Raw genomic sequence first — 9,022 nt, 5'->3', positions numbered from 1 at the left:
TTTTACTTATTCGTCTTCTTCTCCATACAATTTAGTATTCTTCTCAGGTCTTCGTTCTCTTCTTCAGGTATAGGTATGCAATCCAAATTTCGAAGTATTTCTCTGTGTTTCTTTATCCAACATTCATCTTTTCCTTTGAACCATTAAGTCATTTCTGTATGTAGACATAGAAGATTTGGAACCATAATGAGCAATCCTTCCTTAAACTTTCTCTACTTGTGCTTCCTCACTGCTTTCACTTCATCTAATTATTGCTGCCTGCTCGCGATACACAGCAATTATCTATCTCCTGTCATTGTAGCCAATCCCAATTTCTTTCGGCGATTGTAGTATTATACGTATCCCAGTCCAAGTTGTCAAACTTTTACTCCAGATCGGTGAATGGAATGTCGGTAAGTGTTTGTGTACCTTCTTCTCTATGATGAATCCCTGAGCAAGAATAGCTTCTCTATTTCTTCGAAATTCAAATTATTCCCCATTAACTACTAAGCTTTCCTTCTAATTCTTTGGTAAGTTACTCTTATCGTAAGTTATCTTTGACATATGGATTATCAGACCAATAATTATTGTTGTATTTTCTACACTTTTCTTCCATTTTTAGTGATATATTGACGATTAAATTCTCAAAGTATGTTTTTCTTCTACCATATGCACATCACATATGCATCAGTTTTTGTCGTATAACTAAAAAAAAGTTTCATTTCCATGGGTGCCACGAATCTTCTCCGACTTGTCGGGCCGATCCTCTAACCAACACCCGAGGATTTCAGTAAACATTACGTTTTCTTGATCACTTGATTGCTGAATTTGTAAGATGATCGACCCGGCAAGTCGAAGATCCGTGGTTCCAGTCCCGATCAAGGAAACTTTTTTACTCCCGCGATCGGCTACGTAGAGTCATGCCAGGAACAAATTGTTCCCGATACTTTTTATCTATACCATGTACCTGACTGTACCTTCGACCTATATGGCATGGGTGACCCTACTGGGAGCGAATACCATTGCTTACGCCAGGCCAGCTCTAGGAGTCATCAGAACGGACAAGCCCTTCCACCACTTCAAGGTTATAGTTCATAGGGTATTATACATTTATGTGTGTATACAAACCACAAACACAGTAATCAACCTGAAGGTCGGTTTGGTAGGTGATGGTAGAGTTCACCCAATACTAAGCTCGATGTGTGTAATTCACATAACAGGGTAGGGAGGCCAGTTCCTTTCCCTGTGCTGCCTATTGTTTCCCAGGAAGACCTGGTACCCGAACAAGCATACAGATTCGGTAGAGCTGAGGGTACTGGGGAATCGAACCCGGAGTCTCCGACCGTCTCTTCCCTTGCCCAAATAACTCCGTGCACCACTGTCAACATCTCACCCCCCAACCATATCTACCCCCTCCCCTCTGTCCCAATTGTGTGTATTCCAGTGCTGATTACAAATGAAATATGTACCTGATAATGCTGTAAGTCGGTCAAACGCGTTATACCTTAAAATAAAGTCTGTGGAAAAGTACAAAATATTTTGATATGGATATTTCCAGTCTCATTGTAATCGCTCGAACCTGTGGGAGTCGGCAGAGGATGATTTGCTAATTCGCTTTCAATATTATGTATTGCAATGGATAGCTGTACGGTGCACAACACCTAAACCAGTCTCTCTTACCACTGTCTTCGGAGATAAAAATTTGTTTTACAAGTAATTAAAAAGCAGAAGAGCTCATATCTAACGACTATAGCAGATACCATGTCGTTTCCCATTGCCACCATCTTGATATTGATTCGGAAGCGTTACTCGATTCCTTTGAAGCCACATCTGATGGCACTATTGCATGAGTAAAATAATGAATTCCAATGCCTCATGCTATCCTCTTTTGTCATATCACATATACTCATACATACGTATGTATTCCACATCTGCATATCCTACGCTAGGGATTGCTTCTCGAATGTAAAGAATTGCGATGTGAGCTCTCTGCTCGTTAAAAAGTAGTTTTGTCATTACTTTTGAAATACTCTTCTTATAATTAATTATTTGCATTGCTTGCGGTGTCTGTCTACTACTTTCGGATGAACTACATTACATTTCACGGTGTTATGAACGTCTCCTAACACTACGTTTACCAATGATCTCAGATCGATCTAGTAAGGCTAAGATTTGATAAACCAAGCAAACCATTTCAGATCGGTATGGAAGCGAGACGAGTCAGCTCGCTTGAAGGGCCAACCTGAGATTTCAAATGGACTTGGACATATCGGTCTAAATGATAAACGGAGGGATCTGAAGAGCGCGATTGTGAGCTGCGTTTGCTCACAGTCAGCAGACGAAAGCGGAAATAATCTTTACAACGGACGGCACGTGTGCTTAAGTCTCTTGGAAAGTTGGTTTTGCTGAACGAGGTATTGAGTACTATATCAACAGTGATTTCATTACTACTAGAGCTGTATGCTAACGAAAACAAATCCCAGCGGCCATGGTGACGGGCACATCGACCTTTGGAATCGAATGGCAAATATGGTAAAGATTGATATGTTAAATCCGTGCTGATAAACTCATCGGAATAGTAAGCTCGCTACTCCATTCTTGAATCGGACGGCCGGCATTCCGATAATAGATAGTTCGGTTAATGTAATATGCAATTACGTTGTCGGAATTCAAAGAGTTGTGTATCAAAATCCGTCATCAACATCTGTTTATTAACGAGCAAAATTTACTTAGAACCTCGGAACCGGGTATAGCTCGAATTTAAGTCGATGTGTGATTTTTTCGTTAGAAATTTCGACAAAAATTATTGTCTTGTATTCGGCCAAGTACGATATTTATATCGAATTTTATGAAGATCAATATTCCTATGACTGCTGTATTCTGAACAATAAGCAACCTGAGGCGTCATTCTGTCCTCGGTTATCTTTGTAAGTAGTAGCTCGTAAATAGAATAGTGCTACAGAAAAGCGCAAATAAACCAAAGGGTTTAAAACATTTTTATTTCTTTAATATCTTACAATTGACATAGCCACTTTTCTTAAAAAGTACTTAACCTGCGGATTGAACGAACTCACTCAGATGGGGTGTGGGAGCCTCAGTCTAGAAGCCCTCCCCTCTTTTTTCGGGAAATGCACCGAGACAAATGTAAATGTCTCAAATTACGATAAGTAAAAAGTTCCTAAACGACTAAAATGACAATATTTATAGTGCCTTAAACAGCACAGAGAATCATGTTATCACGTCTGCCACCATTATTTTTTCTAAAGCCTATTATTATTGTCAATAATAATTATGTGATCCCATAAATATGGTGAATTGAAATGAAACTTTTTTTGTTTTAATATTAGTTTCAATAATATTTATTTTGTTCTATTATTAGTGTCAATAATAACTATGTGATCCCATTATCAAGGTGAAGCGAATTGAACCAGTTTTTAAAAATTATCATCAGCAAATGATTTTCATTCCTAATTCCAGTTCTCCCCATGCCTCTTTTACCATTTCTTCCAAACATACGGTGAAAAGTACAGGTGATAATGACCGCTATCTTACTGCTCTTCCTAAACTGTCCGTTCCAAGTCTCGTACCTGCGTAGTCAGTTCATGATGCGAATAAGTCTCCTATCCCACTAATCAACACCTATTTTTTTAAATACCTTCAATAATTCCAGCCAATTTCTTACATTAAACGCTTTCTCGAAATCTATTAAACAGAAAAAACACATCTTGATTGTATTGTATGTTCCTCATTATAAGTAACCTCATTACTGCTATGGTATCAAGTGTGCCCCTCCCTTTCCTGAACTCAAACTGACCATCACCTAAGTATTCATTTGTCCTGCTCTCCATCCATTTATTGATGACTCTTAGAACCACTTAAGCTGCGTACGAAATCAAGCTTGTTGTTCTATATTCCTCAAATGTTACTGCCTTTCCCTTTTATGGGATAGCAAATAAAACTGATCCAGAAAAGTCTTCCGACCAAATATCTCCCTCATAAATGCTAAGAATTAGCCTATCAAAACGCTTACTCCCATATTTTCCTAAACCTTTAAATAGTTCAGCGGGAATATTGCCCACGGTCTTATTTGATTTAAATTCCCTCAATGCCCTTTCTATCGTGTCATCGATATTTCACCTATGAGGTCCAATATACCGATATCATATCCCTCGGTTTCACAAGAAAATTCAGATGTCAAATGGCTTTCCAAAATGTTCTGTACCTGAATGTCTCGTTTACTCTATTCGTGAATCAAGAGTTTCCCAACCTTATGCCTCCAACATACTTCCAAGGACGGAGGCCTACGTCCTCCGAACTCTACCTTTTATTGACCCAAATTGCAAATTCGGTAAGTACTCGTACCATTGCCTATTTCGCATTTGCAGACGTCCACCCACCATCATCAACACAATGGACCCACTGAATAACACACTGCTCAGTATTGAAAGACTACCCTTGAATTTAAAATAATCCACTGATAAAAAATAAACTTACACGAAGAGCTGGGGATTCCTAGAACGATTATCATTGTTTGAAGTAACTCTTTTACTATTTAAAGCAATTCTAAAGAGTTATAGATATGATTTTTCCTATGGACAACGTTAGTATAGTTTTTTAAATATTTCATCTCAATTATGCCTCTGGGAATGACGATTAAATCATTATGTAGATATCATCATATTTGAAAGTGACGTAGCTATTTTTCCGCATATCGCCATAGTAGCTAAAAAATCTGTACATTTTCATACACTCCTCCTGTTCCCTTTTTCGTAACCTAATTCCTTATTTTTCCTCCTTTGAGAGGAAAATCTTTTCTCCGAATAATAAACTCGTAAAATTAATTGGAGGAATTTCGAAGTTTTTATTTATTGAATCGCATACCGTATGTTTAATCTGAAGGTTTACTTTCCTTCAGGAACATTTTACTCGAGATTTCCCGACACATCTTTCATTAATGAAAACATAACGAGAAAACGTGATGAGGTTACTTTTCGCATTTGCTTTGGAAGGCACATACTGAAACGGTCTTGAAATGTTTTATCACCAAAGATAGAAAAGTACTCATCAAACTGTTGCGGAAGTGCAAATCAATCGGTCAAGTAAACTACGAGAAGAGATAATAAACTGCTAATATTACTCTTACCTACTGAAATGAAATTTGGTTTCTGCAGGCTCACTTTTAAAAAAGAGTATCATGGCCTTATCCAAATTCTGAGGTGATTGTGTGATATTTTAAATTACAACTTTAATTTATCATGTGTTGAATTTTCTTAATTCTCAACTAAATGAACCAGAACTTTTAAGGAAAAGGGTCCGCGTAAGAAAAATACAAACGGGAGCACATTTTCTCGGAACCGATTTGGCTTTCTCTATAATATTTTAATTAATTTTAAAGCCTCATCTTTTACGATAAAAGCTGTGTATATAAATATATTTATTTATTAGGTAATCTACCGGTTAAGGTAGGTTTTTGGATGGACACAGCTACTAAATAAAATATTTTGTGACTCCTAACAAAACACAAATCCAGCATCCTACTCTACATCAGGTCCCTCTTCATCTCTGAGTACTTCCTTCCTCCCTTCATCCCGTCCAACATCCCTATCCTGTTCCTTCCCTTTCCTCTTTTGCCCAACATTCTCCCCTCAATTACAGTCTTCGACATCCCACTGCCGCCCCTCATCCATTTTTCCTGCCTCCATAGGATTTCTCCCAATAAACCCCTCTCTTCGCCCACCAAACCAAGTACTTCCTTATTTGTTTTCTTCTCTGTCCATTTCACCTTCTCCATTCTTCTCCACACCCACATTTCAAAAGCCTCCAGTCTACGTCTATCCTCCTGCTTCAATGACCACGTTTCCTCACCGTACATAGCTACGCTCCATATCAAAGTTTTTACGAGTCTCTTCTTAATATCCTTACTCAACGTCCCTCTCATCAACTCCCTTCTCCTTGTAAAAGCCTCTTTGCCTAGCGCAATTCTTCTCCTTACGTCCCAACTACTTTGATCGTGTTGGTCCAAAACACTTCCGAGATACGTAAACTGCTATACCTGCTCTAGTTTTTGTCCTCCTATTTTAATGTTTAGCTTAGCCTTTTTCTTTCTAGAAAATCGCATAACCTTTGTTTTATTAATATTGATTCTCATCCCTTACCTGTCGCACTAAATTTCCAATTCACTCAGCAATGCTTGCAACCCCTTGGCTGACTGACAAACTAAAGCTTGGTCATCAGCGAACCTAACTGATTTTACGAATTACCCCCCACTTTCATTCCTACTTCCAGTTCTTCCCATGCCTCTTTGATCATTTCCTCTGCATACAGGTTGAACAGCAACGGTGATAATGGACAACCCTGCCTTACACTGCCCATCCGGACTCCCCGTTCCCCACCCGCACCTGAGCAGTCTGAGACATGTACAAGTTGCGGATTAGCTTCCTATCCCTCCAATCTACTCCTATTTTCTGCAATATACTCATTAGTTTTTCCCAATTCACTCTATCAAACGCTTTCTCGAAATCTACGAAACAGGCAAATACCTCCTGGTTGTATTCTATATTCCTCTCGATTAATAATCTCATTATTGCAATGGCATCATGCGCACCTCTCCCCTTCCTAAAACCAATCTCGGTTCTCTGCCCCGGGGGACGAAGTACATTTCTCTCTTCCCAACAGGGCCGCGGAAGGCCATGCAGCAACACTGAATATTTTCTGGACACTCACAGGGTTCGTCTTCTTCGGCCCAGCGGGCATGCAATAAGTTTTTTCACCGCGTGAAAAACCTAGTACGCGAATCAGAATGAATCTCAACTTATCCAGTAGGCATGGATTCTTGTGCAGAACTGCTCGAGAAATTTGTCCTTGAGGAAGAGAATATCAAAACGATTCAAGGAGAAGAGGAAAAATGAGAGGAGTGGCTTGATGTGAAGTTACGAGAGTTAATGATTTAAATGTTAATTTAGTAGTTATTCTAGTCTGAGTTGATATTGCGTAAGCTGGATATGAAATATAAACGATGGTACAAAATTGCTTAGCACATAATTGATTTATTTAAGAAAGAGGGTAATCATGAATATACGAGGGTCATCCGGAAAGTAGTACCCGTTCGTGAAATAAAGACACAAAAGTAAATATTAACAAACATAAAAAATTTTATTTGAAAGAGGATACTTTAAACTACTTCTCAACATAATCTCCAAGCAAATTAAGGCATTTGTCATAACGTGTGACAAGTTTCTGTATTCCTGCTGCATAGTCCTTCGCCGCCAGCTCATTGAGATACGCGAGGGACCCATCTTGCACAAATTTTTGCATAATGCAGATGGTGTTTAACAATTTCATGAACAATTGTTCGAGAAACATTGGGAAAATGCTCACAGATGTCATCAATTGTGACGCGCCGATCGTTCCTCACGAATTCGTCAACTGAGCTCACCAGTTGGTCTGTAATGACAGACGGTCTCCCCGAACGCTCATCGTCGTGTGTGTTCCCCCTCCCCATGTTGAAGTTGCGACACCACCGCCGAACAGACGACTCGTCCATTACATTGTCTCCATACACCTCCTTTAATTGGCGATGAATATCACATGGGTGAACGTTTCTTGCATTGAGGAATTTAATCACTGCCCTCACTTCACAACTGGCGGCGTTCTCAATTTTTTTAAACATTGTAAACAATCACAGAAACAACACAGGCAATGCTAGCGTCACGCAACTTGGCTCAGAGAAGGCAGACAAGCCACTGAAGCTATCTGACCTCGTCCAGCGGCTACTCGCGTCGTCAGCACTTCATGCGGCACGAACGGGTACTACTTTCCGGATGACCCTCGTATGTTGGCAAGAATTGAGCTCCAGGGGCTCATCGCAGTAGCATGTTCGTTGGCCTATTCTGTAAAAATATTCTCGTTTTTGCGAATGTTTCTTAATAAGAAATGAAGAGTTATTCATAAATGAAGTTCATGCGAAATTAATATGATTTATGGTTTTCTGATTTTAAATACACATATTTAATCAGTTAAATTATTTTATTGAATTCTTTAAGAGGCTATGAAAGTATCGGTAGAGATCAAATTTCTTGTTTCCGTACGTGCCAACATCTCATTGTCTGTCAAGAATCTCCTGAACCTGCTTTTCATGCCTTCTTCCAATTTATCCAAGTAACCATCGGTTCCCTCTAAAATGTCTTGTACTACGTACTCTTTCCTTTCCACCCATTTCATTTTGTGTCTTTTCCTTCATAATCATCCGAATTACGCTTATCTTCTCTCCTCAACGACGAAATTTCGGAACCAAACTACTCTAAGGAACGTCAAATGAAATCATCCTTTTGTAAATGCTTCTTTTCCTAGTGCCATCTGCTATAAATTTGTCAATGTACCTAATGTAACTCATTTAATACTATTGAATTCACTTCACATCTGCATCTACATAATACCCCGCAAGCCGCCACAAGGGCGTGTGGCGGGGTTATGTGGTCACCACCCGTAAAAGAGAAAATATATGATTCCTTCCCCCGCATATATGATTAAAGAGGCTGGGAAAGAAATGGAGATAGGAATGAAAGTCGGCGGGAAATTCGTAAAACCAGTTAGGTTTGCTGATGATAAAGCTCTAGTTTGTCAGTCAGCCAAGGAATTGCAAGTATTGACGAGTGCAACGGAAATGTAGTGCAATAGATATGGGATGATAATAAATGTGATTAAAACAAAGGTCATTTAGTTTTCCAGAAAGAGAAATGCTATATTAAATGCTGAAACAGGAGGGCAAGCACCAGAGCAGTTGGAGCAGTTTACGTGTCTCGGAAGTGTTTTGGCGCAAAACTATCAAAATAGTAGGGACGTAAGGAGAAGAGTTGCACTAGGCAAAGAGGTTTTCACAAGGAGGAAGGAGTTGATGACAGGGACGTTGCGGAAGGATGTTGAGAAAAGGCTCGTCAAAACTTTGATATTGCAATGATTGATATAGCGTAATTATATACGGTGCGGAAACATGGTCATTGAAGTAGGATGACAGGTGCAGATTGGAGGCTTTTGAAATGTAGTT

Source organism: Hetaerina americana, unplaced genomic scaffold (assembly GCF_022747635.1).
Source record: "Hetaerina americana unplaced genomic scaffold, ioHetAmer1.1.p SCAF_31, whole genome shotgun sequence".
Classification (NCBI taxonomy): Eukaryota; Metazoa; Arthropoda; class Insecta; order Odonata; family Calopterygidae; genus Hetaerina; species Hetaerina americana.
This window is presented reverse-complemented; position numbering follows the sequence as displayed.